Source organism: Capricornis sumatraensis, chromosome 3 (genome assembly GCF_032405125.1).
Source record: "Capricornis sumatraensis isolate serow.1 chromosome 3, serow.2, whole genome shotgun sequence".
In the NCBI taxonomy this organism is placed as follows: Eukaryota; Metazoa; Chordata; class Mammalia; order Artiodactyla; family Bovidae; genus Capricornis; species Capricornis sumatraensis.
In genome coordinates, this window is record NC_091071.1 from 112,895,431 (window position 1) to 112,908,537 (window position 13,107).

The 13,107-nt window shown below is 39.1% G+C and overlaps 1 pseudogene; it reads left to right on the forward strand.

The window, feature by feature from the left end:
* The first annotated feature begins 1,193 nt into the window (after positions 1-1,193).
* Positions 1,194-3,424, forward strand: LOC138077227 (nucleolin-like; annotated as a pseudogene).
* Positions 3,425-13,107: the final 9,683 nt, after the last annotated feature.

Consider the following 13,107-nt stretch of genomic DNA (forward strand, 5'->3'; position numbering starts at 1 on the left):
AAACATATAGAAAATAGAAAGTGTATAATAACAAATCCCACATTATTCTGTACTAGCCTCAAGAATTATTGACATATCCAAACTCATTGCTTCTATAGTCCCAACTGTACTTCTCATATTCTTTTGAAGTGAATTCCAGATATATAATTTATTACATAAGTATTTTAGTGTACTTCTAAATGTTAAAGACTCCTAGGTAAACTCTCAAACCATTATATACCTAAAATCTATTAACAAAGTTTTCTTAAATATCATTAAATATCTTGTCAGTGTTTAAATTTATAATTGTCTTTTAAGAGTGATATGTGTGGTCTAAACTTTGCTTATTTATTTGAGTTAAGATCCAAATAAAGTCCATGAATCATAGTGAATTGATATGCCTTATAACTCTTTTTAAATCTATAAATTCCCTCCTGAAATTTTTTGTCTAAGAAATTACATCCCCTGCCCTGTTGAAATTTCCTACAATCTGTATTTTATTAATTTCACTTCCACAGTGTCAACTAATTAATTCAGGCTCCCTATAAGTTTTTTTTTTTTTTCCCCCCCCTTCTTTTGCCTTAGGATGTCTATTACATAAAGATTGGAAAAACTCTTCTCAGTTTAGCAACTGCTTCCAATTTTGCCTGCCATGTTTTCCAGTGAGCGCATGCTGGTGATTTAAGTCTATCAGATACCTCTTTGCTTCTTTCTACTTCTCCTATCAAAGCTTAGACAAAATGAGTCATATCCCAGCAATGACTTATGCTCCATCTGCTTGAATCTTCAGATAATGAGGATACTATGTTTTATCTTCTAACTGGAAATGTTCATTGTTTGTAATTTTAATATCCTGATTGTTCTATTTTTATTGGTGGATTCAAGGAGGTTAAAAACTTACATTGTCACCACTACCATCCTCCTTGAGTTTTTTCATTAGCTTTTAAAATTCCCTTGCTTTACAGTTAGATGTCTTAGGCTCATTGTGGAACTTTCCAAACCTGGGATTGGCCGTTTTTCAAGAAGTCACACTTTTTTTTTTTTTCTAATGAGTGGTCATATTAAAAGCTGAATCTGGGCTCAGTCTCGAGCGCTAGCTGGCAGCCAAGCGTCCGCGCTCAGGGATTAGTGGCCGCCATCGACGGTGCTTAGGTTCCTCTGGGCTCGTCTGCGCCACTCGCTCGCCACACACTCCGCCGTCATAAGCCGCCACCATGGTAAAGCTCGCAAAGGCCGGCAAAAGTCAAGGTGACTCCAAGAAAACGGCCCCTCCCCCAAAGGAGGTGGAAGAAGACAGTGAAGATGAGGAAATGTCAGAAGATGAAGACGATGAGAGCAGTGCAGAAGAGGTTGTTATCCCTCACAAAAAAGGCAAGAAGGCTACCACAACTCCAGCAAAGAAGACGGTGGTTCCCCCAACAAAAAAGGTTGCAGTTGCCACACCAGCAAAGAAAGCAGTTGTCACCCCTGGCAAAAAGGCAGCAGCTATGCCAGCCAAGAAGACAGTTCCACCTGCCAAAGCAGGGGTAACACCTGGCAAAAAGGGAGCCGCCCCAGGCAAAGCATTGGTAGCACCCTCTGTAAGAAGGGAGCAGCCACCCCAGGCAAGGGAGCAAAGAACCGCGAGAATGCCAAGAAGGAAGACAGTGATGAAGAAGATGACGATGACAGTGAGGAGGAAGACGATGATGACGAAGAGGAGGATGAGCCAGCAGTGAGGAAGGCAGCTGCTGCTTTTGGTGCTGCTCCTGCCGCAGATGATGAGGATGACGAGGATGATGACGATGAGGAGGAGGAGGAGGAGGAGGAGGACGACGACGAAGATGACTCTGAAGAAGAACCCATGGAGATTGTACCAGCGAAAGGAAAGAAAGCTCCAGTAAAAGCTGCTCCTGTGAAAGCTAAGAGCACTGCTGAAGATGAAGAGGAGGAGGAGGATGACGAAGAGGAGAAGGAAGAGGATGATGATGAAGAGGAGGAGGAAGAGGATGACGATGAGGTGGAAGAAGAGGAGGAGGAGGAGGAGGAAGAAGAGGAGGAAGAGGAAGAAGAGCCCGTCAAACAAGCACCTGGAAAACGAAAGAAGGAAATGGCCAAACAAAAAGCAGCTCCTGAAGCCAAGAAACAAAAAGTGGAAGGCACAGAACCAACTACGTCTTTCAATCTCTTCATTGGAAACCTGAACTTCAATAAATCTGCTCCTGAATTGAAAACGGATATCAGTGATCTTTTTGCTAAAAATCATCTTGCTGTTGTCGATGTCAGAATTGATGTGTCTAGGAAGTTTGGCTATGTGGATTTTGAATCTGCTGAAGACCTGGAAAAAGCCTTGGAACTCACTGGTTTAAAAGTCTTTGGCAATGAAATTAAACTAGAAAAACCAAAGGGAAAAGACAGTAAGAAAGATCGAGATGCAAGAACACTTTTGGCTAAAAATCTGCCTTACAAAGTTACTCAGGATGAATTAAAAGAAGTATTTGAAGATGCTGTGGAGATCAGATTAGTCAGCAAGGATGGAAAGAGTAAAAGGATTGCTTATATTGAATTTAAGACAGAAGCTGATGCAGAAAAAACCTTGGAAGAAAAGCAGGGAACAGAGATAGATGGGCGATCCATTTCTCTGTACTACACCGGAGAGAAAGGCCAAAGTCAAGACCATAGAAGTGGAAAGAATAGCACTTGCAGTGGTGAATCAAAAACCTTGGTTTTAAGCAATCTCTCCTAGAGTGCAACAGAAGAAACACTTCAGGAAGTATTTGAGAAGGCAACTCATATCAAGGTGCCCCAGAACCAAAATGGCAAATCTAAAGGGTATGCATTTATAAAATTTGCTTCATTTGAAGATGCTAAAGAAGCTTTAAATTCATGTAATAAAAGGGAAATTGAGGGCAGAGCCATCAGACTGGAGTTGCAAGGACCCAGGGGATCACCTAACGCAAGAAGCCAGCCATCCAAGACTCTCTTTGTCAAAGGTCTCTTTGAGGATACCACAGAAGAGACGTTAAAGGAGTCCTTTGATGGCTCTATTTGAGCAAGGATAGTCACTGACCGGGAGACTGGGTCCTCCAAAGGTTTGGTTTCGTAGACTTTAACAGCGAGGAAGATGCCAAAGCTGCCAAGGAGGCCATGGAAGATGGTGAAATCGATGGAAACAAAGTCACTTTGGACTGGGCCAAACCTAAGGGTGAAGGTGGCTTTGGTGGCCGAGGAGGAGGCAGAGGTGGCCGAGGTGGCTTTGGTGGCAGAAGCCGGGGAGGCTTTGGAGGGCGAGGAGGCTTCCCAGGAGGCAGAGGAGGAGGAGGAGGAGACCACAAGCCACAAGGAAAGAAGACGAAGTTTGAATAGTTTCTTCTATCCCTGTCTCTCCCTCTTCCATTTGAAAGAAAGGACTCTGGGGTTTTTACTCTGTTACCTGATCAATGACAGAGCCTTCTGAGGACATTCCAAGACAGTATACAGCCCTGTGGTCTACTTGGAAATCCGTATAGATAACATTTCAAGGGAGATAACCCTGTTGGTGTTGACTGGATATTCATATAAACTTTTTAAAAGAGATGAGTGATAGAGCTAACCCTTATCTGTAAGTTTTGAATTTATATTGTTTCTTCCCATGTACAAAACAATTTTTTCCCTACGGAGTTTGTTTTTTGTTTTTTGTTTTTTGTTTTTTTTTTTGCGTTGAGGGGTGTAAAGGAAAGCAGAATGTTTTATCATGATTTTTGCTTCAGCAATTTTGGGACAGATTAAAAGTCCTAGAACTCTAAAAAAAAAACTGAATCTGGGCACTAGTGATGCTCACTGCTAGAACTAGAAATTCTAACTTTTAAAAAATAGCATTTTCTATTCTAACTTTTAAAAAAATAGCATTTTCTATTCTAACTTTTAAAAAAATAACATTCCAGTGATTTCACTTAGCTTTTTGATTTGGTATTTCTTTTTCCTTATAATAAAAAATTTGGAGCCACAATTTCCTTAATATAATTATATTTTTTACTTATCAGATAACATAAAGCAGTTTAAATAATGTTTCTATATCACTAAAAACAAAACTTTTTGAAGAAAAGCTTAAAAATATCTTATTTCTTGTAAAGTTTAGAACATTTTCCACTAAGGTGGTAGAATCTAACTATGATGTTATAAAGTCAGTGAGAACAATATTTCCTGGGAATAATTATTCTACCAGTTTGAGACCAACTCTTAAGTTTTTCCTTCCAAGGGCCGCCTCTACTTTTGCTTCTGTGTAATGGAAATATCTCTGGGCTATGAGATTTTCAACCTTGTTTTCCTTAACTTTTTCTCTTCTTTTTTGCCATCTTTCCTAGCATCCATGCATTGGTCTATCTCTAATTAGATATGACCACAGGGTTGCCCATAGGACAGACCCTCCCCCGTCAAAGTGTGTGTGTGTGTGTGGGTCCACACACTGTGCTCTCTAAATCCTGCTTTCTCTGCCCCTGTCATCACTTCCTGATCATCTCCATTTTATCTGTTACTCCACTAGCCCACTGGATTGTACTCTATTGTCCAAATCCTCTGATATAGGGAAAATTTCTCCCAGTTTATACCTAATTTGATCTTTGTGACTTCTGTGATTTGTCTCCCCTCAGGTACCAGTGAAGATTTAAGTTGTAAAACTCATATTTAGGACCCTTAAGTTGCTGATGCTACTAGCAGCTGAACTGAAATTAATTTGTTGGATTATAAAGTACCCTAAGGTTATAACCAAGGGTTGATGGTTGAGTGGGCTTCTCTGGTGGCTCAGTGGTAAGGAATCTGCCTGCCAGTGTAGGAGATTCAGTTTCAATCCCTGGGGGAAGATACCCTGGAAAAGGGCATAGCAACCCACTCCAGTATTCTTGCTTGGAAAATCCCATAGACAGAGGAGCCTGGTTGGCTACAGTCCATGGGGTCACAGAATAAGACATGACAGAGTCTTGTCTTGCATGCATGCATGCATACATGATTATGTAAAGGAGGGCGAAAAAGCCTGGGTGCAGTTTGCAACCATGTATCCCAGACCTCAGGGTCCTTGTGGAGTTAGTAAGAGCAGTCTAAATTTTCATGGCTATAAAACATTATCCCCGGGCTGAGAAATGATTACATTTATGGGGTTTTGACTCTTGAATCCAATTTTTAAGAAATTAAAGATGGTAATAGGCAGAAAATAGGAGACAATTTGCATTAACAAACATTTGATTTAGAAACTAGGTTAAGTCTCTGCTGATGACTGAAAAGGTAGGCAGACATGATGCCCATGACTATGGTAAGTAAAAGATCCATTTTATATGTATTTTTGATAATTTTATTTATTTATTTTTTGTTGCACTGGGTCTTTTTGGCTACCTCAGCTTTTCTCTAGTTGCAGAGAGTGGGTGCTACCCTCCAGTTGCGGCTTCTGCCTTCTCATTGCAATTGATTTTCTTGTTGTGGAACACAAGCTCTAGGGTGTTTGAGCTTCAGTAGTTGTGGCTCTTAGGCTTGGTAGTTGTGGCTTGTGGACTCTTGAAAACAAGCTCAGTAGTAGTGACACACAGCTTAGTGTTTCAGTTCAGTTAAGTCGCTCAGTCATGTCCAACTCTTTGCAACCCGATAAGCCACAGCACGCCAGGCCTCCCTGCCCATTACCAACTCTTGGAGTCCACCCAAACCCACGTCCATTGAGTCCATTGAGGGTCCATCTCACCCTCTGTCGTTCCCTTCTCCTCCTGCCCTCAATCTTTCCAGCATCAGGGTCTTTTCAAATGAGTCAGCTCTTTGCATCAGGTGGCCAAAATACTGGAGTTTCAGCTTCAACATCAGTCCTATCAAAGAACACCCAGGACTGATCTCATTTAGGATGGACTGGTTGGATTTCCTTGCAGTCCAAAGGAATCTCAAGAGTCTTCTCCAACACCACAGTTCAAAAGCATCAATTCTTCAGCGTTCAGCTTTCTTTGTAGTCCAACTCTAACATCCATACATGACCACTGGAAACACCATAGCCTTGACTAGATGGACCTTTGTTGGCAAAGTAATGTCTCTGCTTTTTAATATGCTGTCTAGGTTGGTCATAACTTTTCTTCCAAGGAGTAAGTGTCTTTTAATTTCATTGCTGCAGTCACCATCTACAGTGATTTTGGAGCACAGAAAAAATAAAGTCTGACACTGTTTCCACTGTTTCCCATCTATTTGCCATGAAATGATGGGACCAGATGACATGATCTTCGTTTTCTGAATGTTGAGCTTTAAGCCAACTTTTTCACTCTCCTCTTTCACTTTCATCAAGAGGCTTTTTAGCTCCTCTTCACTTTCTGCCATAAGGGTGGTGTCATCTGCATATCTGAGGTTATTGATATTTCTCCCAGCAATCTTGATTCCAGCTTGTGCTTCCTCTAGCCCAGCGTTTCTCAAGATGTACTCTGCATAGAATTTAAATAAGCAGGGTGACAATATACAGCCTTGACGTACTCCTTTTCCTATTTGGAACCAGTCTGTTGTTCCATGTCCAGTTCTAACTGTTACTTCCTGACCTGCATACAGGTTTCTCAAGAGGCAGGTCAGGTGGTCTGGTATTCCCATCTCTTTCAGAATTTTCCACAGTTTATTGTGATCCACACAGTCAAGGCATGTGGAATCTTCTAGGACCAGGGATCAGAACTGTATTTCCTAAATTGGCAGATGGATTCTTACCCACAGGACCACAGGGAAGTTTGGTGCATTTTATTTTATATTCATTTCATTTTTCCCATAAAGACTCAGTAACTGTTTGGAACAAATTTCTTCTAGAAACACTCCAGGAATTTAACAATCCCATACTATTTTGTTAGTATACTTACTGAATCTCATCTTCTAGATGAAAACATATTCTTATTGCTGACCAATACATGCTCTTCAAATTCTAAGACTTTTATATTTTTGCAAAATGACTCATTAAATATTTCAAAATATAATTTGAAAAGCTCTTATAAGTTGTATTCCATATGTGTGTGTGTGCTCAGTTACTCAGTCATATCCAGCTCTTTGTGATACCATGAACTGTAGCCAGCCAGGCTTCCTGGTCCATGGAATTTTCCAGGTAAGTTTACATTACTTAATCTAATTATTTCTCCAGATCTAAATAAAATAAGAATTTTTTTTTTTCTGGTGATTACTACTATCACTGCCCCTCCCCCCAGTAAGTTATTTTTTATTAAAAAAAAAATCATATATGCATTTTAACACAATCTTCCCACCTAATAACTTTGTCCTTTATTTTTACCATTTTCAAATATCATTATATTTAGGTTTTGTAACTGATAATATAGTCCATTCTAAAGGAGATCAGTCCTGGGTGTTCTTTGGAAGGAATGATGCTAAAGCTGAAACTCCAGTACTTTGGCCACCTCATGGGAAGAGTTGACTCATTGAAAAAGACTGATGCAGGGAGGGATTGGGGGAAGGAGTAGAAGGGGATGACAAAGGATGAGATGGCTGGATGGCATCACCGACTCGATAGATGTAAGTCTGAGTGAACTCCGGGAGTTGGTGATAGACAGGGAGGCCTGGCATGCTGCAGTTCATGGGGTCACAAAGAGTCGGACACGACTGAATGACTGAATTGAACTGAACTGATAAAGTGCAATTTTACTTTAATGTATATATTTCTTTAATTTAGGGTTTTTCAGCAAATTACGTATTCTCTGTCACAATTTGAAATATGGGTATATCAAGCCATCTTAAATAATGATTTCAAATAATGATTTTAAAATAGAAAAACAATTCACACAAAAAATGTTTGGTATTTTTCACTTAGGAAGGGCCATTTGACTGTGAGGGCAGAACTCATCCTGTTATTTGAGTACACTGTGTTTCTAGGAAACAGAATAATGGCTGGTCAAGAAGTTGGGACAGAAGACACATAAAGAAGCAGGTAAATCTCAAATATGCCCGCACAAAAATTGGCCAGTTGATATCTCACATTTGTGAATTCCCATTGGACTTTACCTACTATAAATACTGTTTTTCATTACAAATATATTATCATATAGTTTTCAATATCAAAATAATACAATCATTGTATAATACTTAGAAAACATAAATAAGCTAAGATAAGCAAATAAAAATTTCTACAAGCTCACAAACCAGTCATAGGCACTATGAACATTTTGTATTAGGCGTTTAGTGTGCGTGTAAATATCATAGATGCAGACAGAAATTTAAAATTTTTTCCTCCCACAATATTATATATAACTTGACTGCTAGCTTTATTTGCTGAAATATTGTAAGCCTTATTTTATTATAAATATGAATAATATGGGCAAAATTTGATTAAATTATCCAGTCCACTATTATTAAGCAATTACTTTGCTTCTAGTTTTTCATTTTCATAACTACTGTTTTGATAAAAATATTAGTAAAAGGTTTTTAAAACATACACATTAGGAGTTTTTTTTTTTTAAGATTAATTCTGAAAAGTAGTCTTCAGATACTGATGGATTGAGTGTATAAAAATCTTTGAGAACTTGACAAAGACTGCTAATTTTCTGTGCAGTCTGATGATCCCTTATAAACTGTCTTTACATACATTTGGCTATCCACAAGCACTTGCTTCCAGACTGCCAGTTGATACAGTTCTGCTATCATCAAAAAATCCACAAAAAAATAAATGCTGGAGAGGGTATGAAGAGAAGGAGACCCTCTTGCACTGTTGATGGGAATGTAAATTGATAACAGACGCTGGGGGGAACAGTATGGAGATTCCTTAAAAAACTATACATATAGCTACCATATGACTCTGCAGTCCTAATCCTGGGCATATATATAGAAAAACATGATCCAGAATGATGCATGCACCACAGTGTTCCTTGTAACACTGTAATAGCCAAGACATGGAAGCAACCTAACTGTCCATCGATAGAGGAATGGATAAAGATGTGGGACATATGTACAATGTAATATTACTCAGCCATTAAAAAGAATAAAATAATGCCACTTGGAGCACATGGATGAACCTATAAATTATCATACTAAGTGAAGTAAGTCAGAGAAGGAGAACTATCTTATGACATCCTCTGTATATGGAATCTAGAAAGAAGTGATACAAATGAATTTACAAAACAGAAAGAGACTCACACACTCAGAGAATAAACTCATAGTTACCAGGGGTGGAGGGAAGGATGGGATGAAGGGATAGTTAGGGAGTTTGGAATCATTCTGTACACTGCTGCTGCTAAGTCACTTTAGTCGTGTCCGACTCTGTGCGACCCCATAGACGGCAGCCCACCAGGCTCCCCCGTCCCTGGGATTCTCCAGGCAAGAACACTGGAGTGGGTTGTCATTTCCTTCTCTAATGCATGAAAGTGAAAAGTGAAAGTGAAGTCGCTCAGTCGTGTCTGACCCTCAGTGACCCCATGGACTGCAGCCTTCCAGGCTCCTCTGTCCATGGGATTTTCCAGGTAGGAGTACTGGAGTGGGGTGCCATTGCCTTCTCCGAATGTGTACACACTGCTATATTTAAAATGTATAACAACAAGGACCTATCCTATAGGACATGGAACTCTGCTTAGTGTTATGTGGCTTCCTGAATGGGAGAGGAGTTTGGCAGAGAATGGATACATGTATATGTATGGCTGAATGGAGAATGGATACATGTATACGTATCAGCCATTCACCTGAAACTATTGCAGCATTGTTTGTTAATTGGTTATACCCCAGTACAAAAACAAAAAGGTGTTTTGTTTTGTTTTTTTTAAGATGTAATTAAGTTGGAACTCTGGAGAAGTTCTTTCAAAGGAAGTCTGACCTTGTTGTCATGGTTTCCTTCTGGCTCTAGCATTAGAGTGTGACCAAGAGAAAATCATCTCAGGGTTGCAATTCTAGCAACAGCATGGGAAAAATAAACAGCAACCTAAGAATATCTAGATTCACACAAAGGAAGTGTAGGAGAGTATGACAGACAGATAGATTGACAGAATGAGTATGAGGTTATGTCTTTAAGGAGCTCCCATGCTATCCCTGGATTTTCCATCTCCAGTTTTCTCATTATGTGAGAAAATAAAAAAACTTAAATGGGTTAAGTCAGTACCACTTCAGCGTTTGCTGTGGACAATTTAATTCCTAATTTATATAATAGCAAATGCCTTCCAGAAATGTACTTTCCCACCAGAGGCATATTAAATAGCCTGCTTCACTGTATTCTTACTATCACTGGATATCTTTTTTTTGACTATTTTGTTTTCTAATTTAATAGACTACATTTTTTTTCAAATTTAACATTGAATTTCTTTGAATACTAAAGGTGTTACAATTTGTAAAACATGGCTATTGACCATTTGTATCTTTTATATTGAAAGTTATTAGTTTTTGTCTATTTTTATGCTGGGATATTTGCTTAACTTAGTTTATAAAGTTTTTGTAAATTGAGATTATTAACTTTTTCCCCTCTATATGCTACAAATATAACTTTTTTATTGAATATAGTTGACTTACAATGTGTTAGCTTCTGGTGTACATCAAAGTGGTTTATATATACATATATATATTTGAAAGAATATATATACATGGCTTCCCAGGTGATGCTAGGCATAAAGAACCTGCCTGCCAATGCAGGAGATATAAAAATGTGGGTTCCACCCCTGGGTCAGGAAGATCACTGGAGGAGGGCATGGCAACCCACACCAGTATTCTAACCTGTATAATTCATGGACAAAGGAGCCTGATGGGTTGTGGTCCATGGAGTTGAAATGAGTCAGACACAACTTAAGCACTTTAGCATGCACACACACATATATGTATATGTTTATTCTCCATTATAGTTTATTACAAAGTAATGAATATAGATTGTGCTGTATCATAGAACCTTCTTGTTTATCTATTTAATATACAGTAGTTTGAATCTGCTAATCCTAAACTCCTAAATTATTCCCCCTCCTCTGCTTTTCCCTTTGGTAGCCATAAGTCTGTTTTCTATGTCTTTGAGTCTGTTTCTGTTTCATAAAGAAGTTCATTTGTGTCAAACTTTAGATTCCACATGTAAGTGGTGTTTTATGGTATTTGGCTTTCTCTTTCTTATTACTTAGTATGATAATCTCTAGTTATATCTATATTGCTGCAAATGGCATCATTTTGTGATTTTCTATGGCGGAGTAGCATTCAGTTGTCTATATGCACCACACCTTTATACATTCATTTATCAATAGGCATTTAAGATTTTTTCATATCTTGGCTATTGTGAATAGTTCTCATATGAACATAGGGGTGCATGTGTCTTTTTGACTTATAATTTTGTCTGGATATAGGCCCAGGAATTGGATTGCAGGATCATATAGTAATTCTATTTTTAGTTTTCTGAAGAATCTCCATACTGTTTTCATAGTGGTTGCACCAACTTCCATTCTCACCAACAGTGTAGGAGAGGTTCCTTTTTCTGCATTCCCTCTCCAGCATTTGTCATTTGCAGAGTTTTTAATAACGACCATTCTGACTGGTGTGCCTCATTATAGTTTTAATTTGCATTTCTCTAATAATTAGAGACATCAGACATCTTTTTGAACCTATTGACCATCCATATGTCTTCTTGAAGAAATGTCTATTTAGGTGTTTGGCACATTTTTTGATTGGGTGGTTTATTTTTTTGTTGTTGTTGCTATTGAGCTGTATGAACTGTATGCATATTTTAGAAATTAAACCAATGTTGCTCACATTATTCTCAAATATTTTCTCCCAGTCCCTAGGTTGCTTTTCATTTTGTTTATGCTGTTCCAGTCACTCAGTCATGTCCTACTCTTTGCGACCCCATGAATCGCAGCACGCCAGGCCTCCTTGTTCATCACCATCTCCCGGAGTTCACTCAGACTCATGTTCATAGAGTCTGTGATGCCATCCAGCCATCTCATCCTCGGTCGTCCACTTCTCCTCCTGCCCCCGATCCCTCCCAGCATCAGAGTCTTCTCCAATGAGTCAACTCTTCACATGAGATGGCCAAAGTACTGGAGTTTCAGCTTTAGCGTCATTCCTTCCAAAGAAATCCCAGGGCTGATCTCCTTCAGAATAGACTGGTTGGATCTCCTTGCAGTCCAAGGGACTCTCAAGAGTATTCTCCAACACCACAGTTCAAAAGCATCAATTCTTTGGTGCTCTGCCTTCTTCACAGTCCAACTCTCACATCCATACATGACCACAGGAAAAACCATAGCCTTGACTAGACGGACCTTAATCGGCAAAGCAATGTCTCTGCTTTTGAATATACTATCTAGGTTGGTCATAACTTTTCTTCTGAGGAGTAAGCGCCTTTTAATTTCATGGTTTCAATCACCATCTGCAGTGATTTTGGAGCCCCCAAAAATAAAGTCTGACACTGTTTCCACTGTTTCCCATCTATTTCCCATGAAGTGATGGGACCGGATGCCATGATCTTCGTTTTCTGAATGTTGAGCTTTAGGCCAACTTTTTTGCTTTCCTCTTTCACTTTCCTCAAGAGGCTTTTTAGCTCCTCTTCACTTTCTGCCATAAGAGTGGTGTCATCTGTATATTTGAGGTTATTGATATTTCTCCTGGCAATCTTGATTCCAGCTTGTGTTTCTTCCAGTCCAGCGTTTCTCATGATGTGCTCTGCATATAAGTTAAATAAGCAGGGTGACAATATACAGCCTAGAAATACTCATTTTCCTATTTGGAACCAGTCTGTTGTTCCATGTCCAGTTCTAACTGTTGCTTTCTGACCTGCATACAGATTTCTCAAGAGGCAGGTCAGGTGGTCTGGTTTTCCTATCTCTTTCAGAATTTTCCACAGTTTATTGTGATCCACTCAGTCAAAGGCTTTGGCATAGTCAATCAAGCAGAAATAGATGTTTTTCTGGAACTCTCTTGCTTTTTCAATGATCCAGCAGATGTTGCCAATTTGATCTCTGGTTCCTCTGCCTTTGCTAAAACCAGCTTGAACATCAGGGAGTTCATGGTTCACATATTGCTGAAGCCTGGCTTGGAGAATTTTGAGCATTACTTTGCTAACATGTGAGATGAGTGCAATTGTGTAGTAGTTTGAGCATTCTTTTGCATTTTCCTTATTTGGAATTGGAATGAAAACTGACCTTTTCCAGTCCTGTGGCCACTGCTGAGTTTTCCAAACTTGCTGGCATATTGAGTGCAGCACTTTAACAGCATCATCTTTCA